We start from the raw sequence: 26,637 nt of genomic DNA on the forward strand, positions 1-26,637 counted from the left end.
GTGCATTGTTCTGTATTTGCCCTCCCGTCCCGCCACACCGATCCTCCTGCTGTCTGGGCCCCCCCCCCCCGTGTGCATGGGCCCCCTACAAGAGTCCCGGTGGTACGCCCCTATCAGCGTTCCTGATGCCCACATTTGATGCTGAGCCTACATGATTGAAACTGAGATCCAATGAGTGAAAGGGGTGGGACCAGGGGCAGCCAGACTGGGGAGAAAAGTGCTAGATGATGCTGGACGTCATCCAGCCAGGAAATGGGGCGGGGCTCTGTCTGACTTGCTGCAGCTTCTAATGCACAAGGTGAGAAGCTCACAGTGTGCGGAGAAATCAGAGGAAGCCGTTTCATTCCAGGAGAAGAGCCGGTAGTCCTGTGCAAGACCGAAGGGGGGGCGGGTTTGGCTTAACAATCGGTGTAGTGAGCAGGATGAGGAGCGCAGGAGGGGGAATGCAGGAGGAGGAGTGCAGGAGGAGGAGCGTAGGGTGAGGAGCGTAGGGTGAGGAGCGTAGGATTGAGGAGCACAAGGATAGGAATGCAGGAGGAGGAGTACAGGAAGAGGAGCGTAGGTTGAGGAGGAGCACAAGGATAGGAGTGCAGGAGGAGGAGCATAGGAGGAGGAGCACAAGGATAGGAGTGCAGGAGGAGGAACGTAGGGTGAGGAGCGCAGGAGGAGGAGCACATGGATAGGAGTGCAGGAGGAGGAGCGTAGGAGGAGGAGCACAAGGATAGGAGTGCAGGAGGAGGAGCGTAGGAGGAGGAGCACAAGGATAGGAGTGCAGGAGGAGGAGCATAGGAGGAGGAGCACAAGGATAGGAGTGCAAGAGGAGGAACGTAGGGTGAGGAGCGCAGGAGGAGGAGCACATGGATAGGAGTGCAGGAGGAGGAGCGTAGGAGGAGGAGCACAAGGATAGGAGTGCAGGAGGAGGAGCGTAGGAGGAGGAGCACAAGGATAGGAGTGCAGGAGGAGGAGCGTAGGAGGAGGAGCACAAGGATAGGAGTGCAGGAGGAGGAGCGTAGGAGGAGGAGCACAAGGATAGGAGTGCAGGAGGAGGAGCGTAGGAGGAGGAGCACAAGGATAGGAGTGCAGGAGGAGGAGGGCACTGAGAAGGATAGAAACAAACACTATGAACGGGGGAGGAGGAAAGATTTGATTACTTTGTAACATTATTGGAGGACACAGAGAAGGAAATAAGTTACTTTGTATATTCAGAAAACGAATGACGGGTTGACAGCTGGGCTCACATTGTGCGTCTGGATGCTGCCGGCGCCTGAGCCTGCGGGCCATGTAAAGTGATTGGAGGGTGGGGGAGGGGGCAGCGTGGTGGCTCTGCAGGGGTTAAGTGGCGGTGCAGGATTGGGGTGTCAGTGCTGTGACAGATTCTGAGGTGTGTCTGTGTCAGCGTTCAGCTCGCTCGGCGTGAAGAAGGTGCGACAGAATCATCGCTCGGCTCAGGATCTGTAAAAAAAACTCAGAATGTTGGATTTAGGGGAATTGGGATCAAGAACTCAGAATTCCAGAATATGGGAATCCAAGATGTCAATGGACGCCGAGTTCATCGCCACGTCCCGGCCGGAGGATGGAGCAAAGTTACATCTTGGTGGAGTTAGGAGGACACGAAATAGCATAACATCAGAGGCTCCCCCATCACATCAGAGGTCCCCCCATCACATCAGAGGTCCCCCCATCACATCAGAGGTCCTCCCATCACACCAGAGGTCCCCCCATCACATTAGAGGTCCCCCCTTCACATCAGAGGTCCCCCATCACATCAGAGGTCCTCCCATCACATCAGAGGTCCCCCCATCACATCAGAGGTCCCCCCATCACATCAGAGGTCCCCCCATCACATGAGAGGTCCTCCTATCACATCAGAGTTCTCTCATCGCATCAGAGGTCCCCCCATCACATCATAGGTCCCCCCATCACATCAAAGTTCCCCCCCATCACATCACAGGCCCCCCTATTAGATCAGAGGTTCCCCCATCACATCAGAGGTCCTCCCATCACATCAGAGGTCCCCCCATCACATCAGAGGTCCCCCCCATAACATCAGAGGTCCCCCCCATCACATCAGAGGTCCCCCATCACATCAGAGGTCCCCCCATCACATCAAAGCCCCCCCCCCATCACATCACAGGCCCCCCTATTAGATCAGAGGTTCCCCCATCACATCAGAGGTCCTCCCATAACATCAGAGGTCCCTCATCACATCAGAGGTCCCCCCCATCACATCAGAGGTCCCCCCCATCACATCAGAGGTCCTCCCATCACACCAGAGGTCCCCCCATCACATTAGAGGTCCCCCCATCACATCAGAGGTCCCCCATCACATCAGAGGTCCTCCCATCACATCAGAGGTCCCCCCATCACATCAGAGGTCCTCCCATCACACCAGAGGTCCCCCCATCACATTAGAGGTCCCCCATCACATCAGAGGTCCTACCATCACATCAGAGGTCCCCCCATCACATCAGAGGTCCCCCCATCACATCAAAGTCCCCCCCCATCACATCACAGGCCCCCCTATTAGATCAGAGGTTCCCCCATCACATCAGAGGTCCTCCCATAACATCAGAGGTCCCTCATCACATCAGAGGTCCCCCCATCACATCAGAGGTCCCCCCCATCACATCAGAGGTCCTCCCATCACACCAGAGGTCCCCCCATCACATTAGAGGTCCCCCCATCACATCAGAGGTCCCCCATCACATCAGAGGTCCTCCCATCACATCAGAGGTCCCCCCATCACATCAGAGGTCCCCCTATCACATGAGAGGTCCTCCTATCACATCAGAGTTCTATCATCGCATCAGAGGTCCCCCCATCACATCATAGGTCCCCCCATCACATCAAAGTTCCCCCCCATCACATCACAGGCCCCCCTATTAGATCAGAGGTTCCCCCATCACATCAGAGGTCCTCCCATCACATCAGAGGTCCCCCCATCACATCAGAGGTCCCCCCATCACATCAGAGGTCCCCCCATCACATTAGAGGTCCTCCCATCACACCAGAGGTCCCCCCATCACATTAGAGGTCCCCCATCACATCAGAGGTCCCCCCATCACATCAGAGGTCCCCCCATCACATCAAAGTCCCCCCCCATCACATCACAGGCCCCCCTATTAGATCAGAGGTTCCCCCATCACATCAGAGGTCCTCCCATAACATCAGAGGTCCCTCATCACAACAGAGGTCCCCCGATCACATCAGATGTTCTCCCATCACATCAGAGGTCCTCACCTATCACATCAGAGGCTCCTCCATCACATCAGAGGTCCTCCCATCACATCAGAGGTCCTCACCCATCACATCAGAGGCTCCTCCATCACATCAGAGGGTCCCCCATCACATCAGAGGGTCCCCCATCAAGTCAGAGGTCCCATCATAAAATCAGGGGCTCCCCCATCACATCATAGGTCCCCCCATCACATCAAAGTCCCCCCCCATCACATCACAGGCCCCCCTATTAGATCAGAGGTTCCCCCATCACATCAGAGGTCCTCCCATCACATCAGAGGTCCCTCATCACAACAGAGGTCCCCCGATCACATCAGATGTTCTCCCATCACATCAGAGGTCCTCACCCATCACATCAGAGGCTCCTCCATCACATCAGAGGTCCTCCCATCACATCAGAGGTCCTCACCCATCACATCAGAGGCTCCTCCATCACATCAGAGGGTCCCCCATCACATCAGAGGGTCCCCCATCAAGTCAGAGGTCCCATCATAAAATCAGGGGCTCCCCCATCACATCAGAGGTCCTCCCATTACATCGTATATTTGGATTCAGTTGGTATATATATTTTTAAATTGATTAACATTTCGGAAGACGGTTATATTTGTTCTATTCCATTCTATTTTATGCTTTTCTATTCCCTACAGTAATTATTTGCAACGTGTTTCAATTTTGAATTTGAATAGGTGAAGGTCTCTGTGTAGAAGCTGTAAAGGGACAGTCTTTAGTCCCAGCGCTTCAGCTGGCTAGCATTGGGGCCCAGCCGTACCATTGGAACACATGAGGATAGACCCAGTCATGCCTACAGGCAGCAAAAAGGCCACCAGATGGTTGTATGGTCAGTTCCTAAAGGACTCGGCCTCTCTAGCAGCAGATAGTATATCCCCACAGCAGCTCCCCAGTCCCAGCGATATTGCACCTCACCAACCGCCACACACAGTGATCAGTCCACTCTCTGCTTGGCACCCAGGAGACTCTGGCTGCACTCGGCACTCCAGAACCTGCTCAGGCCATTGTTATGCAGCAGTGATGGTGCACACTGGACTGCAATGTGCCCCCTCCAGTCTCCCTCATGGCAATAGGAAGCTGTGTCCTGTACAGTCTGGGAAACTGCAGCTCTTTCCCCTCCTCCTGGCAATGTCCTCTCTTGGGAATATAGTTCAGAACCTCTTGATTACACAGTAGAGTTTCTCATCAGGACTACAGTTCCCACGGTGCAGTGCTGCCTGACTCAATCTATTAAACTCTTCAGCCAGCTAATGTTGGGGCCCAGTTGTACTGTTGGTGTACACAAGAATAATCCCAGTCAAGCTTGGGGGGCAGCAGTAAGACTACTAGATGGTTGTGTGGTCAGTTCCTTAAGCAGCAGATAGTAAATCCTTCCAGCAGCAGCTCACCAGTCCCAGTGATATTGCAGCTTTGTCCCGAACAGCCCAGGAAATTGCAGCTCTTTCCCCTCCCCCCTGGCAAACTCCTCTCTGGGCAATGTAGTTAGAAAGCTCTTTGCTACAGTAGAGTCTCTCTCCTCAGGACTACAGTTCCCACAGTGCACTGCTGCCTGACTCGGTCTACTGAACGCCTCCTGCTCAGCAGCTCCCTCCTCTGGCTGACAAAGCTGTTTACCAGTTCAGCACTGCAGGGCAGCAGATACAGAGCAGCTGCAGCCAGTGTCTCTCTCACTCTTCATTCTTAGCCAATCACAGGGCTACATTCCCGCTCACCTTTCACTACCTTTGCTGGCCGAATTCGCCATTGTTCCGTCTTTCGTACTCATTGTTAAATTTGGGTGTATCCTGACCCCGCCTCCTCATCCCCCCCCCATAGAGTCAATCTTTGATTTCCGCTCTCCAGCTTCACTATACACTCGTCCAATGAAAAGAAAGACACAAACCCGCCAGCTTCAGCTTTTCTCAGAATCCTCTTCTGGCTAAAGAAAATGTCCTTCAAGATTTGTGCAGATCTTACACATTTCTATTTTTATATTCTAAAAAAAATAAATAAATGTAATAAAAAAATAAAATAAAAAACAGCGCAGTCTCCATCCCCCGCTCAAGGCTCTGCGCACCGACTCCTCCATTGTGTTGCCACTGGATGCAAAACATGTTTTTCTTATTAGACTTCTTTTTTGGAATAAAAAAATAAAAATGTACAAATCTTTCTGAGGGCCTAAAAAACAATTGTGTCCTTAGAGGAACTCCAAGCAAAAGTCATTTTTGAAGTTTTAAATAGAGCGGGGGAGGGTTAGAACCTCTGTCAGGTGTCTATTGCTGTCCGTGTCCCTTACCTGCATTGTCACAACATACTTGGGTTCATACAGTTATATAGCTCTGGCATATACAGCGGCGCTGTACAGAGATCACTGAGCCAGTCACATCAGTCTCTGTACAGAGGAGCTTACACTCTAATGTCCCCTCCCCCACAGTCACATCAGTCTCTGTACAGAGGAGCTTACACTCTAATGTCCCCCCCACAGTCACATCAGTCTCTATACAGAGGAGCTTACACTCTAATGTCCCCTCCCCCACAGTCACATCAGTCTCTATACAGAGGAGCTTACACTCTAATGTCCCCTCCCCCCACAGTCACATCAGTCTCTATACAGAGGAGCTTACACTCTAATGTCCCCTCCCCCACAGTCACATCAGTCTCTATACAGAGGAGCTTACACTCTAATGTCCCCTCCCCCACAGTCACATCAGTCTCTATACAGAGGAGCTTACACTCTAATGTCCCCTCCCCCCACAGTCACATCAGTCTCTATACAGAGGAGCTTACACTCTAATGTCCCCTCCCCCCACAGTCACATCAGTCTCTATACAGAGGAGCTTACACTCTAATGTCCCCTCCCCCCACAGTCACATCAGTCTCTATACAGAGGAGCTTACACTCTAATGTCCCCTCCCCCCACAGTCACATCAGTCTCTATACAGAGGAGCTTACACTCTAATGTCCCCTCCCCCCCACAGTCACATCAGTCTCTATACAGAGGAGCTTACACTCTAATGTCCCCTCCCCCCACAGTCACATCAGTCTCTGTACAGAGGAGCTTACACTCTAATGTCCCCTCCCCCCACACATCAGTCTCTATACAGAGGAGCTTACACTCTAATGTCCCCTCCCCCACAGTCACATCAGTCTCTATACAGAGGAGCTTACACTCTAATGTCCCCTCCCCCCACACATCAGTCTCTATACAGAGGAGCTTACACTCTAATGTCCCCTCCCCCACAGTCACATCAGTCTCTATACAGAGGAGCTTACACTCTAATGTCCCCTCCCCCCACAGTCACATCAGTCTCTATACAGAGGAGCTTACACTCTAATGTCCCCTCCCCCCACAGTCACATCCGTCTCTGTACAGAGGAGCTTACACTCTAATGTCCCCTCCCCCACAGTCACAAACTATTATTATTATACATGGTAATGAATGCACAACACCAATGCTCCAGCATGTTGAATACATATATATATATATATATATATATATATATATATATATATATATATATACCATTGTTGTCAAGTTTCATAAAGAACATCCAAAAGAATGAAATCCACAATCTCAGTGCAGTGAATCAACAATAATAAGCTGCATTCTACAAATAAAAATGTGCAACCACAAATTTGTAGCATGCACTTTACGTATTACTGATGATTCACTGCACTGAGATTGTGCATTTAAAGAGGAAGTAAATTCTGGTGGGTTTTACTTCCTTTTTATTTCCCTGCAAAGGTAAAGCATAATGGGCTACTATGCATCGCATCGCATTCCATCGCATCGCATTGTAGTCCATTATGTGTCACTTACCTGAAACCGAAGCCCGCGATGTCACCGCTGTCCCCACTAGCAGCGAGCGTCCATCTTCACCCCTCTTCCTTCCGGGGCTGCCAACTCCGGCTCTGTGACTGGCCAGAGTCACGTGACGTCACTCCCGCACCGTAGACATCGGCACCCGGCTTTATTGTAAATATCTCCTGAACCGTGGAGGTTTAGGAGATATTTCCAGCACCTACAGGTAACCCTTAATATAGACCTACCTGTATGTATAAGTGGTTGTACAGAGTCTAAAGGGTGTACAGGGTGTACAGAGTCTACAGGGTGTACAGGGTGTACGGGGTGTACAGGGTGTACAGAGTCTACAGGGTGTACAGGGTGTACAGAGTCTACAGGGTGTACAGGGTGTACAGGGTATACAGAGTCTACAGGGTGTACAGAGTCTACAGGGTGTACAGGGTGTACGGGGTGTACAGGGTGTACAGAGTCTACAGGGTGTACGGAGTATACAGGGTGTACAGGGTATACAGAGTCTACAGGGTGTACAGAGTATACAGGGTGTACAGGGTGTACAGAGTCTACAGGGTGTACAGAGTATACAGGGTGTACAGGGTGTACGGAGTCTACAGGGTGTACAGAGTCTACAGGGTGTACAGAGTATACAGGGTGTACAGGGTGTACAGGGTGTACGGAGTCTACAGGGTGTACATAGTATACAGGGTGTACAGGGTGTACAGAGTATACAGGGTGTACAGAGTCTACAGGGTGTACAGAGTATACAGGGTGTACAGGGTGTACAGAGTATACAGGGTGTACAGGGTGTACAGAGTCTACAGGGTGTACAGGGTGTACAGAGTATACAGGGTGTACAGGGTGTACAGAGTATACAGGGTGTACAGGGTGTACAGGGTGTACAGAGTATACAGGGTGTACAGGGTGTACAGAGTATACAGGGTGTACAGGGTGTACAGAGTATACAGGGTGTACAGGGTGTACAGAGTATACAGGGTGTACAGGGTGTACAGAGTATACAGGGTGTACAGGGTGTACAGGGTGTACAGAGTATACAGGGTGTACAGGGTGTACAGAGTATACAGGGTGTACAGGGTGTACAGAGTATACAGGGTGTACAGGGTGTACAGAGTATACAGGGTGTACAGGGTGTACAGAGTATACAGGGTGTACAGGGTGTACAGGGTGTACAGAGTATACAGGGTGTACAGGGTGTACAGAGTATACAGGGTGTACAGGGTGTACAGGGTGTACAGAGTATACAGGGTGTACAGGGTGTACAGAGTATACAGGGTGTACAGGGTGTACAGGGTGTACAGAGTATACAGGGTGTACAGGGTGTACAGAGTATACAGGGTGTACAGGGTGTACAAACACTTTAATTATTTTGGATGTTCTTTATGTCATTCACAACAATGGTTCATGTATTCAACAAGTTCATTTATATTTCAACATATGTGGTAATATTTTAGAGTATATTTTTATTGGTATTTATAGATTTGCAGCACCGGGATTGTGGATTCAATTACTACTTTTTTTATCTAATCTATGTAAAATATCCCTTTCTACACATAGTTAAAGGGTAGTGCAACACGATTAATCTTTATAAAAGCAACCAAATTTATGGTTTCTTAGACCTTTGGATACATATTTGCATAATCAGTGATGCAAAAAGTGAAAACAGCTGGTAGGAATGGCTGGTTATCCAGCTAAAGACAGACTTAGGGCTGCACACAGGCGTTAGAGCACCCCATAGATGTTACAGCACCCCATAAACATTAGAGCACCCCATAAACATTAGAGCACCCCATAAACATTAGAGCACCCCATGAATACTAGAGTGACCAATCGATCTCAGAGCACCCCTTAGACAAAGCAAAGGTTAGAGTTCCCCATAGATCAGTGGCGGCCTGTGCATTAAGGGCGCACGGGCGAAGCCCCCTCTTTCCAGCCACCCCCTCTAGCACCAATAGATAGATTAATGCAATGCATGAATCTATCTATGGCCGCTGCTGCCACCTCCTATTCAGGCGCCCGGCCCCTTTTCGGGCGCCTGAATTACAGCAGCGGGGGTGGTTTTGAAGCACCTGATTAGAGCCATAGGCTCTAATAGGCGTCAAAAAAGATGACCTGCGAGCGCCATGCCAGGCGCTCGCAGGTCACTCAGCTGTGTTAGAAAAGCGAATAAATATTTGCTTTTCTAACACTAAACCGCCTCTCCGCCAATCAGGTGCTCGGATCTGTTACCTGTCACCTGATTGGCTGAAATGACAGGTACTGTGACTGGACACCTATCAGGCATCCAATCATAGCAGAGGACGGAAGAGAGGACGGGAGAAGACATCAAGGAGCTGTCCCACCGAGACAGGGTAAGTGCAGATGGCGGGCCAGCGGGGGGCACACTGGCAGCGTTTGATATGGCATAGTGACTGCGTTTGATGGGCTTTTTTTCAGAATTTTTCAGTTTGTTTGTGCCCCCCCAAAAAAAATTTGAGCACCAGCCACCACTGCCATAGATGTTAGAGCATCCCATAGGCAAAGCACCCCATGGAGGTTAGAGTGCCCTATAACCTTTGGAGCACCCCATGGATGCTAGAGCACTCTATAGAGGCCCCCCATGGAGGTTAGAATGCCCCATAGGCAGAGTACCCCATGGATATTAGAGTTGCCCATGAAGTTTAAAGTGCCCCAATAAACTGAGTACTCCATGGATATTAGAATGACCCATGGGAGTTGGAGCACCATGTAGGGCTGCCACCCATCTCTAGGATTCACCAGAACAGTCCAGGTTTTGACATACAGTATGTGTCTGGGTTACAGTCCACCTGAAACCCGGACACGTTATTCAGATTGAACTGTGGCTTCCCAAGTAACAGAGATAATCACACACAAATCTGTTGTCATCTGTTAACTCAGCTTGGCCACGCCCACTGTTCGCCTTGGCGTGTGTAGTGCACCACATTACTATAAGGCGTTTAAGCTCTTTTGCAATCCTATAATGTATACTACATGCAAGTTTGCCATGCGTCGCTAAAGTGTTCGGGTTTGGCACAAAGAAAAGGTGGCAACCCGTCCCTACCTCCCCCACAGTCACACACTATTATTATTATTATACATTTATCATAGGCGTGCGCACAGGGTGTGCCAGGTGTGCCCAGGCACACCCTAATCACCCTGTGCAGCACAGATTCCCCCTACTGCCCTGGCTCCCCACTCATTCTCTCTGCAGCACGTCTGGCTTCACTCCTCTCCTGCCGGCTGTTGCTGCGGAGATGTCGGTGGGAAGGGGTCGGTAAATATGTATTTATCAGCCCCTTCCCTTTCTGAATGAACATGGTGAGTGATGTGAGTAGTGTGTGTTTGAGCTTTGGGGTGCACACCCTAATGCAATAGGCTGTACACACCTTTGACATTTATATAGCTCTGACATATACCGCAGCGCTGTACAGAGATCACTGAGCCAGTCACATCAGTCTCTGTACAGAGGAGCTTACACTCTAATGTCCCCTCCCCCCCCAGTCACATCAGTCTCTGTACAGAGGAGCTTACACTCTAATGTCCCCTCCCCCCCCAGTCACATCAGTCTCTGTACAGAGGAGCTTACACTCTAATGTCCCCTCCCCCCCCAGTCACATCAGTCTCTGTACAGAGGAGCTTACACTCTAATGTCCCCTCCCCCCACAGTCACATCAGTCTCTATACAGAGGAGCTTACACTCTAATGTCCCCTCCCCCCACAGTCACATCAGTCTCTGTACAGAGGAGCTTACACTCTAATGTCCCCTCCCCCACAGTCACATCAGTCTCTATACAGAGGAGCTTACACTCTAATGTCCCCTCCCCCACAGTCACATCAGTCTATACAGAGGAGCTTACACTCTAATGTCCCCTCCCCCACAGTCACATCAGTCTCTATACAGAGGAGCTTACACTCTAATGTCCCCTCCCCCCACAGTCACATCAGTCTCTGTACAGAGGAGCTTACACTCTAATGTCCCCTCCCCCACAGTCACATTAGTCTCTATACAGAGGAGCTTACACTCTAATGTCCCCTCCCCCCACACATCAGTCTCTATACAGAGGAGCTTACACTCTAATGTCCCCTCCCCCCACAGTCACATCAGTCTCTGTACAGAGGAGCTTACACTCTAATGTCCCCTCCCCCCACAGTCACATCAGTCTCTGTACAGAGGAGCTTACACTCTAATGTCCCCTCCCCCCACAGTCACATCAGTCTCTGTACAGAGGAGCTTACACTCTAATGTCCCCTCCCCCACAGTCACATTAGTCTCTATACAGAGGAGCTTACACTCTAATGTCCCCTCCCCCCACACATCAGTCTCTATACAGAGGAGCTTACACTCTAATGTCCCCTCCCCCCACAGTCACATCAGTCTCTATACAGAGGAGCTTACACTCTAATGTCCCCTCCCCCCACAGTCACATCAGTCTCTGTACAGAGGAGCTTACACTCTAATGTCCCCTCCCCCACAGTCACATCAGTCTCTATACAGAGGAGCTTACACTCTAATGTCCCCTCCCCCCACAGTCACATCAGTCTCTGTACAGAGGAGCTTACACTCTAATGTCCCCTCCCCCCACAGTCACATCAGTCTCTATACAGAGGAGCTTACACTCTAATGTCCCCTCCCCCCACAGTCACATCAGTCTCTATACAGAGGAGCTTACACTCTAATGTCCCCTCCCCCCCACAGTCACATCAGTCTCTGTACAGAGGAGCTTACACTCTAATGTCCCCTCCCCCCCACAGTCACATCATCTCTATACAGAGGAGCTTACACTCTAATGTCCCCTCCCCCCCACAGTCACATCATCTCTATACAGAGGAGCTTACACTCTAATGTCACCTCCCCCACAGTCACATCAGTCTCTATACAGAGGAGCTTACACTCTAATGTCCCCTCCCCCCACACATCAGTCTCTATACAGAGGAGCTTACACTCTAATGTCCCCTCCCCCACAGTCACATCAGTCTCTATACAGAGGAGCTTACACTCTAATGTCCCCTCCCCCCACAGTCACATCAGTCTCTGTACAGAGGAGCTTACACTCTAATATCCCCTCCCCCCACAGTCACATCAGTCTCTGTACAGAGGAGCTTACACTCTAATGTCCCCTCCCCCCACAGTCACATCAGTCTCTGTACAGAGGAGCTTACACTCTAATGTCCCCTCCCCCACAGTCACATCAGTCTCTATACAGAGGAGCTTACACTCTAATGTCCCCTCCCCCCACAGTCACATCAGTCTCTATACAGAGGAGCTTACACTCTAATGTCTTCTCCCCCCACAGTCACATCAGTCTCTGTACAGAGGAGCTTACACTCTAATGTCCCCTCCCCCACAGTCACATCAGTCTCTATACAGAGGAGCTTACACTCTAATGTCTTCTCCCCCCCACAGTCACATCAGTCTCTGTACAGAGGAGCTTACACTCTAATGTCCCCTCCCCCCACAGTCACATCAGTCTCTGTACAGAGGAGCTTACACTCTAATGTCCCCTCCCCCCACACATCAGTCTCTATACAGAGGAGCTTACACTCTAATGTCCCCTCCCCCACAGTCACATCAGTCTCTATACAGAGGAGCTTACACTCTAATGTCCCCTCCCCCCACAGTCACATCAGTCTCTGTACAGAGGAGCTTACACTCTAATGTCCCCTCCCCCCACAGTCACATCAGTCTCTATACAGAGGAGCTTACACTCTAATGTCCCCTCCCCCCACAGTCACATCAGTCTCTATATAGAGGAGCTTACACTCTAATGTCCCCTCCCCCCACAGTCACATCAGTCTCTATACAGAGGAGCTTACACTCTAATGTCCCCTCCCCCACAGTCACATCAGTCTCTGTACAGAGGAGCTTACACTCTAATGTCCCCTCCCCCCACAGTCACATCAGTCTCTGTACAGAGGAGCTTACACTCTAATGTCCCCTCCCCCCACAGTCACATCAGTCTCTGTACAGAGGAGCTTACACTCTAATGTCCCCTCCCCCACAGTCACATCAGTCTGTACAGAGGAGCTTACACTCTAATGTCCCCTCCCCCACAGTCACATCAGTCTCTGTACAGAGGAGCTTACACTCTAATGTCCCCTCCCCCACAGTCACATCAGTCTCTATACAGAGGAGCTTACACTCTAATGTCCCCTCCCCCCACAGTCACATCAGTCTCTATACAGAGGAGCTTACACTCTAATGTCCCCTCCCCCTACAGTCACATCAGTCTCTGTACAGAGGAGCTTACACTCTAATGTCCCCTCCCCCACAGTCACATCAGTCTCTATACAGAGGAGCTTACACTCTAATGTCCCCTCCCCCCACAGTCACATCAGTCTCTGTACAGAGGAGCTTACACTCTAATGTCCCCTCCCCCCACACATCAGTCTGTACAGAGGAGCTTACACTCTAATGTCCCCTCCCCCACAGTCACATCAGTCTCTATACAGAGGAGCTTACACTCTAATGTCCCCTCCCCCCACAGTCACATCAGTCTCTGTACAGGAGGAGCTTACACTCTAATGTCCCCTCCCCCCACAGTCACATCAGTCTCTGTACAGAGGAGCTTACACTCTAATGTCCCCTCCCCCCACAGTCACATCAGTCTCTATACAGAGGAGCTTACACTCTAATGTCCCCTCCCCCCACACATCAGTCTCTATACAGAGGAGCTTACACTCTAATGTCCCCTCCCCCACAGTCACATCAGTCTCTGTACAGAGGAGCTTACACTCTAATGTCCCCTCCCCCACAGTCACATCAGTCTCTGTACAGAGGAGCTTACACTCTAATGTCCCCTCCCCCCACAGTCACATCAGTCTCTATACAGAGGAGCTTACACTCTAATGTCCCCTCCCCCCACAGTCACATCAGTCTCTGTACAGAGGAGCTTACACTCTAATGTCCCCTCCCCCCACAGTCACATCAGTCTCTGTACAGAGGAGCTTACACTCTAATGTCCCCTCCCCCACAGTCACATCAGTCTCTATACAGAGGAGCTTACACTCTAATGTCCCCTCCCCCCACAGTCACATCAGTCTCTATACAGAGGAGCTTACACTCTAATGTCCCCTCCCCCACAGTCACATCAGTCTCTATACAGAGGAGCTTACACTCTAATGTCCCCTCCCCCCATCACACCAGTCTCTATACAGAGGAGCTTACACTCTAATGTCCCCTCCCCCACAGTCATATCAGTCTCTGTACAGAGGAGCTTACACTCTAATGTCCCCTCCCCCACAGTCACATCAGTCTCTATACAGAGGAGCTTACACTCTAATGTCCCCTCCCCCCACAGTCACACACTATTATTATTATACATTTATATATCTCTGACCTATACCGCAGCGCTGTACAGAGATCACTGATTTGCTAATCTCGGGAATATTTAGGAATAGATCAATAATTAGCATGTCTTTGTATGCGATGGTATAAAAGGCCGGCAGCTGTGAAGCCACAGAAGTGAGACTCCGGGCCCGGCTCTCCATCCATCATCCAGGAAGAGGTCAGGACGCGGTATGGCGGGTCGGGTAGCGAGGACGCCGGTGGGCTGTTCTGTAAAGCTCCATGGCTTACAGGGCAGAGATGGATGGCGGTCGGTGCGGCCGCAGGGAGCGCACAGCTCTCAGATAATTATGAAGTATTTGACTTTCTCGGGTTTTCAGTCTCTTGAAAGGAAAACAAACGCCGAGAGCCGGCACATAAATCTACCGGCACGACCTCCTGACAGCTGGGGGGGGGGACACAATTCACCGCAATTCTTATCTTCAGCCTCCAAATGTATGTGCGGTGTACGGCGGGATGCGTCCGCCATCAGCTGGACTGTCATGGTGGCCATACACGCTGCGATTCTATTAAACGATCGATGTGCGATTCCATTATAACCTGCAAACCATCGAATAGACAGATTAGTTAGTAGCATTGATTGTATTTTAATCGTTCACATTAGGAGATCGCATATTGAACCCAGAGATTTGATTGATCATTTATGAGTGTCTCCAATGGTTGAGACATGATGTCCAGCACTAATCTGCAAGCTCCCCCCCCCACACCCACCATATATTCCCTCTGCAGACAAAATTCTCCCCACTTAATGGCAAAAATTCCCCCTCCTACCAGCACAAATCTCCCCCCCACCAATCCTCCCTTCAGCACAAATCCCCCCAAACCCCCCTCCTAGCACAACTGACCCCTCCCTAAGTTACCCCTCCCAACACAAATCCTCCCCCATCCTCCCTCCTAGCACAAATATCCCCCAAATCCCTTTTCCCAGCACAAATCTTTGCTACCCAAATCTCCCTCTTCTAGCACAACCCCCCCCCACCACACAAATTTCCCTTCCTAACACAACCCCCCCCCCCCACCCATATCACTCCTTCTAGCACAAATCCATTCTCCCAGCACAAATCTTTGCTCCCCCAATCCCCGTCTTCCAGCAAAAATCTTCCCCAAGTTCCCTTCCTAACACAAATCCTCAACACCCCCCCCCTCCCCCGCTCATATCACCCCTCCTAGCACAAATCCCTCCCAAATCCCTCCTCACAGAACAAATATTTGCCCCCCCAGCACAAACCTCTCCCCCAAATTAAAAACGCACTAAAAAAATTTGAAATGTACCCGGAAAATGCATCACTCGCAACCGACATAGATCTCAACCGGGCCTAAAGTCCCATTTTTTAAATTCTGTTTGTCTGTAGGTTTTGGGTTCATATATGACGTAGTGCCCTCCCAGGTAGGTGCGTATTGAGTGTATGTCTTTTTTTTTGGGTCAGACAGGCAAATTTATATGCTGTCTGCTTAACAGAGAGCTGTGATTGTTTGGTGAGGTCTGCTCAGGGTGCTCAAGGTGTCGGGGTGCTCAGGGTGTTGGGGTGCTCAGGGTGTCGGGGTGCTCAGGGTGCTTGGGGTGCACAGGGTGCTCTGGGTGCTCTGGGTGCTCGGGGTGTTGGGGTGCTCTGGGTGCTCGGGGCGCTCAGGGTGCTTGGGGTGCTCAGGGTGTTCTGGGTGCTCGGGGTGTCGGGGTGCTCTGGGTGCTCGGGGTGCTCTGGGTGGTCAGGGTGCTCAGGGTGCTCAGGGTGCTCTGGGTGCTCGGGGTGCTTAGGGTGCTCTGAGTGTTCGGGGTGTTCTGGGTGCTCAGGGTGCTCAGGGTGCTCTGGGTGCTCAGGGTGCTCTGGGTGCTCGGGGTGCTCGGGGTGCTCAGGGTGCTCAGGGTGCTCTGAGTGCTCGGGGTGTTCTGGGTGCTCGGGGTGCTCGGGGTGCTCGGGGTGCTCTGAGTGCTCGGGGTGTTCTGGGTGCTCAGGGTGCTCTGGGTGCTCGGGGTGCTCAGGTGCTCGGGGTGCTCTGGGTGCTCTGGGTGCTCAGGGTGCTCTGGGTGCTCTGGGTGCTCAGGGTGCTCTGGGTGCTCTGAGTGCTCGGGGTGTTCTGGGTGCTCGGGGTGCTCGGGGTGCTCAGGGTGCTCTGGGTGCTCAGGGTGCTCTGGGTGCTCAGGGTGCTCAGGGTGCTCTGGGTGCTCGGGGTGCTCGGGGTGCTCGGGGTGCTCTGGGTGCTCAGGGTGCTCAGGGTGCTCTGGGTGCTCGGGGTGCTCAGGGTGCTCAGGGTGCTCAGGGTGCTCTGAGTGCTCGGGGTGTTCTGGGTGCTCGGGGTGCTCGGGGTGCTCAGGGTGCTCTGAGTGCTCGGGGTGTTCTGGGTGCTCAGGGTGCTCTGGGTGCTCGGGGTGCTCGGGTGCTCGGGGTGCTCTGGGTGCTCTGGGTGCTCTGAGTGCTCGGGGTGTTCTGGGTGCTCAGGGTGCTCTGGGTGCTCAGGGTGCTCTGGGTGCTCTGAGTGCTCGGGGTGTTCTGGGTGCTCAGGGTGCTCTGGGTGCTCTGGGTGCTCAGGGTGCTCTGGGTGCTCAGGGTGCTCTGGGTGCTCTGGGTGCTCAGGGTGCTCAGGGTGCTCTGGGTGCTCTGGGTGCTCAGGGTGCTCTGGGTGCTCGGGGTGCTCGGGGTGCTCAGAGTGCTCTGAGTGCTCTGAGTGCTCGGGGTGCTCGGGGTGCTCGGGGTGCTCAGGGTGCTCTGAGTGCTCGGGGTGTTCTGGGTGCTCTGGGTGCTCAGGGTGCTCAGGGTGCTCTGAGTGCTCGGGGTGTTCTGGGTGCTCAGGGTGCTCAGGGTGCTCTGGGTGCTCAAGGTGCTCAGGGTGCTCTGAGTGCTCGGGGTGTTCTGGGTGCTCAGGGTGCTCTGGGTGCTCTGGTATATCTGCTCTGCATAGCATGAATCTATCCATGGCCGCCACGGCCACCCCCTAATTATGCGTCCGCCCCCTTTCAGGACGCCGGGAGCCTGAATTACAGCATTGGGGGTGTTTTTTTGAAGCACCTGATTAGAGCCAGGGACTCTAATAGGCTTCAAAACAGGGTGGGCTTGTGATGCAGAGCATTGCGCCATGAGCCCACGCAAGTGTTACAACAGCGAATGAATATTCGCTGTTGAAGCAATGATTCTCAATCTGGCCAATCAGAAGCAGGCCTGAGACACGTTTTCCGATTGGCCGAAAAGAGAAGAGTCTCAATTGGCCGCCGAGGAGGAGGAAGGAAAACGAAAGCTGCCGCGATGGCCGAGGAGAGCAGGGGGAGGGAAAGCTGTCGGTGAAGCCCAGTAGAAGCGCTGCATAGATGGGATAAGTGCACCAGAACCGACCGATCGATTGACAGACTAGGGGGTGGTGGTACTGTTTGCCGCCCCCCCAAAAAAAAAATTACCACCGGCCGCCACTGGGGTCCATTCTTCCTCTGAGAGAGGTCCAGGTGGGGATGAGGATGCTGCCTCTCCCCAGCATTGGCTGCCAAGTGGCCTCGGGTGGTTGAGGGCCTGAAACCTTGAAGCTACAACCCATGGTTCCTTTGATAGCTGACTGAGGAAGTCCATGGATCTGGTCTGGAATCGCTGGTGTAGAGTGTCGCTTGGAAGTTGGAAGAAGGCTATCAGCTGTCCCGGGACATTTTGTGAGTACAGACCCCCTAAAGTAAATGAAATAGATATTCCCGCGCGACCTTAATAAGAGAAACAAAACACTAGTTGCGGCAGACACCGCGTTGGTCAATCCACACCAAATAAAATATATATTTAAAAAATCAATACGTGGTGTTGCGCTCTAGTAAGTATCAACTTAATATAAAAAATTACACAGTGTGTACAATCAAATAAAATATATAATAAACAAGCTAATCAAACATTAAAAAGTGCTAACAGAGTATAGAGATGGAGTCCAAATGTGCGCATTAATCTTCCAATAGATGCGTAAAGTGCAATATATAAAGTGCTGTGCTCCATGTGCCAGAAATAAACTTATTGTGATGGAAATCCTCTTCGGTGTACAAAACACCTCAATGTGCGATGGCTGCTTACTTTACCGCTGTAAGGTAACAGCGTAATGATCTGTGATGATAGACAAGTCCGGGATCCTGCAGTCAATCGCCCATAGCGTTCCTTATATATGATATTGTTCAGGGAGAGCATCGATGGGATATGATATCCCGATAAGCCTAGATATCCTGGTGGATGTTCTTCTCTTATAGCCTCTATGCTAGTCAGTGGCAATAGAAATCCTCCCAGGTAGGTGTATAAATGACATAAAGAAAGAAAGCAGGGGGACCCAGATAGTGAAGTACGTAAAACTGGGTATTTATTTAAATTAAAGCCAAAGGTAGTACTCACATTAAAAAACATTTAAAACGCAAAACAGCAAACCAGCAGCGAGCTTGTGGCCTGACGTCATTTCCGGTGCCCGTCTAATCCGATGCGTATCATCACAATGACGTGACTTCCTCAGGGGATCCTAAAGGGGTCCCGAAGCCATGTGTGTGTGTTGCTGAAATCCCCCCCTTGGTCCTAGAAGTCAGCATACTGGGTGTGTGAGCTAACGGGGACACTGGCTAGTGTCTTGAAGAGACAAATTCCACCGAGTTCCTTCTGCTACAAAGGGACTTGTTTATTCCATACAGGCGCTGTATGGTCCTTCAGAATAATCTGTTCTACAGAGAGAGTTATCCTCACCTGTGAATAGTTCAGTGGCAACTGGTGTTTTTTTATTTGGGGGGGGCGTCAAACAACACCCCCTCCCCGCGGCACCTCAAACCCCCCCCCAACTCCCCCCCTCTTGCTGTCTGCCGGTCCACCGGCACTTACCCAATCTAGGCGGCGGGCACATCTGGCTGCGGCAGGGATCGGGAATCAGCGGGCATATCTGGCAGTGGCGGGGATCAGGAATTGGCAGGTACATCGGGCAGCGGCGGGGATCAGGCATCGGCAGGTACATCGGGCAGTGGCGGGGATCGGGCATTGGTGGGCACATCGGGCAGCGGCGGGGATCAGGCATCGGCAAGCACATTAGGGCAGAGGTGGGGATCGGGCATCGGCGGGCACATTGAGCAGCGGCGGGGATCGAGAATCGGTGGGCACATTGGGCAGCGGCGGGGATCAGGAATCAGCGGGCACATCAGGCAGAGGCGGGGATCAGGCATCGGCGGGCACATTGGTCAGTGGCGGGGATTGGGAATCGGTGGCCACATTGGTCAGTGGCGGGGATCGGGAATCGGTGGGCACATTGGTCAGTGGCGGGGATCGGGAATCGGTGGGCACATTGGTCAGTGGCGGAGATCGGGAATCGGTGGGCACATTGAGCAGCGGCGGGGATCGAGAATCGGTGGGCACATTGGGCAGCGGCGGGGATCAGGAATCAGCGGGCACATCAGGCAGAGGCGGGGATCAGGCATCGGCGGGCACATTGGTCAGTGGCGGGGATCAGGAATCGGTGGGCACATTGAGCAGCGGCGGGGATCGAGAATCGGTGGGCACATTGGGCAGCGGCGGGGATCAGGAATCAGCGGGCACATCAGGCAGAGGCGGGGATCAGGCATCGGCGGGCACATTGGTCAGTGGCGGGGATTGGGAATCGGTGGCCACATTGGTCAGTGGCGGGGATCGGGAATCGGTGGGCACATTGGTCAGTGGCGGGGATCGGGAATCGGTGGGCACATTGGTCAGTGGCGGAGATCGGGAATCGGTGGGCACATTGGTCAGTGGCGGGGATCGGGAATCGGTGGGCACATTGGTCAGTGGCGGGGATCGGGAATCGGTGGGCACATTGGTCAGTGGCGGGGATTGGGAATCGGTGGGCACATTGGTCAGTGGCGGGGATTGGGAATCGGTGGGCACATTGGTCAGTGGCGGAGATCGGGAATCGGTGGGCACATTGGTCAGTGGCGGGGATCGGGAATCGGTGGGCACATTGGTCAGTGGCGGGGATCGGGAATCGGCGGGCACATTGGGCAGTGGTGTGGATCAGGAATCGGTGGGCACATCGGGCAGCAGCGGGAATCGGACATTGGTGGACATCAGGCTGCGGCGGCCAACGGGCAGCGGCTCCTGTGTATTCTCCTCCTCGCTTCCGCCGTGCGTCTCTTCCTCTCCTCTTAGGTATCCAATAGGGTCTCCTGTCCTTTCAGCCAATCGGGTGACGGGTATCAGACCCACTTCCCAATTGGCCGGGAGGAGGATCAGAATATTCTTTCACTGTTGCAACACAACTGGGTGGGCTCCAGAGGCAATGCTCTGCGCCCCAAGCCCACCCTATTTTGAAGCCTATTAGAGCCTCTGGTTTTAACCAGGTGCTTAAAAAAACACACCCCCACCATAGGAATTCATGTGCCCGGCGTCCTCCTGAAGGGGGCAGGGCGCATAGATAGGGAGGGCGGCGGCAGTGGGTAGGGGCAGAGGCGCCCGTGCGCCCACAATGGACGGGCTGCCCCTGGAATAGTTAATTTGCAGTATCCTACTAATTTCCTTCTCCTAGTTCCAAGTTCTCCAAATAAAACATAAAAAACGAATCCCCCTAGACTGGTCATTGGAGACAACGAGCGGGAAAAGTGTGCGCACCTGGCTGTGTGAAAATACAGTGTAACTGGCTGTGGATTAATCTGTGGGAGACCCGAGTACAAATGACTTCAGGAGCGATATCTGCAGATGTGACGGGAAGACCTGCTCTGGACCCTCTCCTGCTCTTCCGGTGAGCATTTGCCGATCGGCGGTGATAATGTCGCCCGTAAGACATTTTTTTTTCGGTATATTTTGGATCTCACATGCAGATTTTGTGGCTTTACAATTTAATTCATTACAGGAACGTTCAGTTACATCAAATCCATTGGCTCCATGTTGACCTTTAATGTGACAGGTTCATTTTTACTGCGGGCTTGGGGGGGGGGGGGGGGGCACTGTGGTAATAATAATCACAATCTATCTTTGAGAAGGGGGGGGAGGAGTGGGGAGAACGCAAAGCGTAGGGAAGGCGTTTCCATAAAACAATCCTAATCTGTTTGACATTAAAGGCCGAGGGGGAAGAAATCGTTACTCAGATATTATCTCTCATAACAGAAGACGCAACTGACGTATTTATCAATCGAGGAGAAGACCTCTCCCGAGAGGGGGGGGGAACGCTCCACGCCGGAGGCCGCCCCGTTAGACGCGCTCCTATATGGTTCTCCTATACTTTGGATGATGTGTTTGGCGTGGGGGACGCCTTGGCAGAGATTCCTGAATTGCTTCCAGATTGTGGAGAACAAATGCGGAATTAAATATGCATAGAGCCACTAATGGATATGAATGAGTGTTATTTTTGCTGAAAATATGGATATTTCACGACGCGTGCAAACGGGTTTAAGTACATTACACAAATCCCTCCTCCACATATAGGGGACGTGCGTTGGCGAAATGTATTTTTAAAATCCCGCTAATGGAGTCGTGTGGCCTTTTAGGGCCCATTTACCTTTTTGTGTTACATCACCGACCTATGTGCGTCGTGTTAAGACAGCCGATTAAAAGTAATGGGCTGCCAACTTGCCAAAAGGTAAATTCCACATATCACAAGATGTGGGCGGCAATGCACTGTGGTGCACATGTGTGTAAGCAGGCGCTTCCAGGAGGTTCTCAAGAGTTGACGGTTTTTCTCTTGCCGTATTTAGGCCCTCAAGTTAATTTTAGTTAGCCAGGTGCAAAAATTGTTACAATGTCTTAATGTTGTGTTCTGAGGTTGACCTGTTGAGCTGGGGATAACTGAGCAGGAAGGGTTAAAGCTTTTCCCGTTCTCTTCTTCAAAGGTCATTGCCCCCTGCAGGTCATACCACATAAATAGGGCTCACTCAGTGCTCTGAGAGGTTGGTTGGGTAAAGAATGTCAAAATGTAGCTGTTACTCTGCCAGATTGATCACTCCCTTGGGGGAATGGGAGCCCAGTTGGGGTTCCCAGGGGTTCTGGAGTCTGTAGACCATCATGGACTTGTATATCTACCAGTTATGGACTTTGCTGCCTTTATGGATTACTGCCAAATTATGGACACTAAAGGACTATTGCTACCTCTTGTGGATTTACTCCAAGGGAACACACCTTCCCTGCACTGTGTTCAGGGGTGAACCAGCCCTCAGTCTAAGGGCTCATTCAGACTTGCAGCCAAAGGACAGTAAAAGCAGGTGGTTGAGCTGTGGTCACCACCCCCTGCAGGTCATACCATATAAATAGGGTTTGATAAGTGCCCTGAGAGGTTGGTTGGGTAAAGACTGACAAAATTTAGCTGTTACTCTGCCAGAGTGATCACCATTCTTGGGGGGAGGCCAGTTGGGGTTCCCAGGGGAGCCTGGAGACCATCATGGACTTGTATATCTACCAGTTATGGACTTTGCTGCCTTTATGAAGTACTATCAAATTATGGACTTTAAAGAACTATTGCTACCTCTTGTGGATTTTCTCCAAGGGAACGTGCCTTTTCGGCACCATGTTCTGGTGTGAACCAGCCCTCAGTCTAAGGGCTCATCCAGATTTGCAGCCTAAGGACAGTAAAAGCAGGTGGTTGAGCTGTGGTCACTGCCCCCTGCAGGTCATACCATATAAATAGGGCTCACTAAGTGCCCTGAGAGGCTGGTGGTGGGTAAAAACTGCTAAAATGTAGGGCGTGATCACCCACCTTGGGGAAGAGGGGGTGATGGGAGCCCAGTTGGGGTTCCTAGGGGCCTGTAGACCCTCATGGACTTATATCTGCCAATTATGGACTTTTCTGCCTTTATGAATTACTGCCAAATCATGGACTCTAAAGGACTATTGCTACCTCTTGTGGATCTACTCCAAGGGAACACGCCTCAGTCTAAGGGCTCAATCACACAAATGAGATTAGAAGCAGGTGGTTGAGCTGTGGTTTCACCACCCCCGGCTGTTTAACTAAATAAGCACATGCATGCTGTTTAGGACATGCAGTTTAACACAACCCAATAAAATTAACGGGTTTGGCGACACAACCACCCTGCAACCACATGCAATACCTGTGGTTGCATCATGGTGGTTTTAAACAGCCAGCGAGGATGCAACATATCTCCCTGTCAATCGCCTTCTGAAATGTGATCTACCACAGATCATTTTTCAGAGGGGCATCAAGGGGTGTTGCCAATCTAAACAAGCCAGAAGTCTATGGGTCAGGTCGGACCTGACTGAAAGGTGCAGATTCTAAGGTTGACTGAACTTATCTCAGCAGTCTGTAAGCAGGGATTCTAAACATATTTCATAACCAGAGATGAGCAAGCTGAACAGTTTGGCCGGTTGTGTCTGAGCCGAGATTCTTAAAATATCAAGAGCTGCCAAAATATAGAATTTCCAAACCAGAATTAGTATTGAAGTCAACAGGAATCCAAAACAGGCACTAATATTTGTGTGATACGGAGAAGAAAATTATGCAAAATTGTGCAATATGGTTGCGAAGCTCCAGGTGCTCCAGCTTGGCGAGATAATGGGGCAAAAAAATAAAAATGGAAAAATTTGGAAATCAAAAATTGGGAAATAAGAGACCAGCAGAAGCTCCTAGCAGCCCTGGAATCCCTCAAAAATGTTACCAGGAATACTGAGATGGAAGGGGATAAGGGTCAAGTTAAGGGGGTCCAAGCTCCAGCAGAAGCAGATATAAGCAGAGAAACAGCCTAAGCTGTAGAAGACATCCAACCACTAAGCTGGAAATTGGATTTGGTTTGGCCCAAATTCCTGGATCTAATGCTGTCCAGATATCAGAATCAGCTCAATTTCCAGAGTAATGACCACTGGAGAGGATGAAAAGATCTGATATTTCCTGCTGCGAATGATCAGCTGGGCTTCCTAACATAATATTGCCAACTGGGCTGGCCACAAATTGCCACATTGGGTGCCTTTTATCTCACAACCGAGGAAACATTTGCGTTACAATAAGAGCTTCAGAAATTAAGGCTATCAGAAGCGCTCAGATCTCAGACGGCTTCAATTAATGAAAACACAACAAGGAAAAAAAAACTTCTAATGAAAACCACCTAGACGCAATTCGTAGAAAGGACCATCGGAGAAAAGCAGACAGCCAAAGTCCATTAGCTGGGATAATCCTGGAGATCTCGTCAGCTTCCCCCCAGTGTCCGCCCACTTTTTCCTTTAAGTACATTTGCCTAATATTTAATTTATAGATATTTCCCAGGTGTATTGGTAATAAAGGGATGAGGGCGGCAGACAGGAATAGCAGGCCTCTGAGAGCCGGGCCCTGCCTTGTTAAAAGACTTCAAGGGCCGGGGCCCTTCCTCACATGCAGCTCCCACTAATGGAGGAGACACCAAGGCTGCAGAGTGCACAGTGTGCCTCCGCTCATACGCTGGACTCCACAACAACTTACATGAGTGCAGGCTGTAGATGGACTAATTCGACTACCTTCACTTTGCTGACATTTTGGGGAAAAGTTTACCATTTTGGAAAAATGCATCAGAGTCAATAGGCAAAACTAAGGAGGTTTTTGGTGGTTTTCAAGAGAGTAATGGCCTTCAAATGTCTCCTAAGGAATCTGACCTTCCCTTCAGTCTTGCACGGTTGTACTGTCTCCTTTCCTGGACTAAAATGGCTTACTCTGATTTCTCTGCACACTGTGAGCTTCTCAAAGAACTTTTTTGGGGAAAAAGAAGGGTGTGTGTGATGCTGATGCACTAGCTTGTGGTGGGTTTACAGGTCCTACTTCAAGGCTTATTATTTCCAATCATGGATGGTCCAAAACCATAGAAAACAAAGCCATGATTTCAACTCTACACTCTTTGGTCTGTGGGCCCCATGACAAAACACACCTTCTGAGGAGCTCCCCAAGATACCAGTTGTTGCAGGCGCAGTCCATCATGGATTCCAACGAACACTAATTCTGATAGTCACCAGTGTCACAGGTTACAAGGTGCATGGTTTCACCCATCTTACCACCACCAAATCGACCGACCTAATTCCACCAGGCCACCATCCATTTCCTGATCAGGATGGTCTCATGTCTCTGCTCCCCAGTAGGCTTACCCTACATTTCATAGGAGTGAAGAATCTCAGTTCACATCGTTTTCCTGATCAAGAATGGTCTAATGTCTCTGATAACCAGGTATAGGCTTACCCTACATTCCATAAGAGTGAAGAATCTCAGTCCACATCTATTTTCTGATCAATATGGTCTCATGTCTCCATCCCAAGTACAGGCTTACCCTGCATTCCATAGGAGTGAAGAATCTCGGTCTATGTTCTTCCTAAATTCCTCTTTATCGCATGGTAACTTGCATAACAACAGTCAAAAGGCAAATATTATTCCAACGTCCATGGCTGCCCAAGTCCAGATGTCTTGCCTACCAACAGGGTCTTCTTCATATTTATAATTTTAAGCTATCCTGGTGGTGCCAACTTGGGGTGGCTTTCTCCCTCTAAGAACGACGCATGGCGGGCTATCATATTGTCATGCCTCAGGTCCTAATTCTGCCACAAAGGCTCAACCTAACCTTAGTCTCCCCCCCCAATTGTAAATGCTCTCCCTTATCAACTAGGCCCAACTCACTCCTTGACTCCACCAATTCCTCCACATAGCACAATGACTTTGTAGCAGTAATTGGCAGAGGGGGGGCAACGAGTACTATCATGCAAGCTGGTGTGACATCACCTGCCTATCCCCCCACCCATGAGTCCATGGGAGTCAACAGGAATCCAAACAAGGCTCCAAAAACTGTGTATTGCAGAGCAGAAAAAAAATGAAATATTTTGCAGAATGGTTTGGGAAGCTCCTGGCAGCCCTCACTGAGGAGATGGTGGGACCCACAATAAATAAATAAATACATTGGAAATTTAGAAATTCACTCCTTGACTACAATCCTGGCGGCACACTCGTTCCTACCACACTTAATAATTACCTTGTTGCAGTAACAAGCAACAGTCATGCAAGCCACTCTATGACATCACCCGCCCTTCCCCCACACAAGTCCACCAATTAGCCCAGGGCATTTCTGGGGGCACACTGGAAACCCTGTCAATCCTTCCATGGCGGGCGGTGGCGAATACTTTAAGAAGTTTCACAATATGTCGCTTCTGCTTAGTTTTGCTTTTATATGTTTTCTGTAAAACAAAATCCAATTGACAATTTTATCCAATTACCTGCCACTGGAAGTGATGAGAAGGATCTGCGGATCGCGGAAGCTGCTGATTCCTGCAGTTTTCCTGGGATGGGGAAACGACGTCTAGTGCTTGAGCCGCTGTGCGCAAATTTTACAAGCGTTCGCCCTACTGAA

At 50.9% G+C, this 26,637-nt stretch overlaps 1 protein-coding gene across 2 annotated transcripts in view; it reads right to left on the reverse strand.

Moving 5' to 3' along the window:
* LOC141102621 (contactin-4-like) overlaps positions 1–26,637 on the reverse strand; it is a gene marked incomplete at its 3' end in the record, with an annotated part of 285,105 nt that overhangs the window by 203,936 nt on the left and 54,532 nt on the right. Inside the window, 1 exon segment of one of the 2 annotated variants that reach the window (XM_073591530.1) lies at positions 7,046–7,122. 2 annotated transcript variants of the gene reach the window in all.

The sequence above is a fragment of the Aquarana catesbeiana genome, linkage group LG07 (assembly GCF_042186555.1).
Source record: "Aquarana catesbeiana isolate 2022-GZ linkage group LG07, ASM4218655v1, whole genome shotgun sequence".
Taxonomy (NCBI): domain Eukaryota; kingdom Metazoa; phylum Chordata; class Amphibia; order Anura; family Ranidae; genus Aquarana; species Aquarana catesbeiana.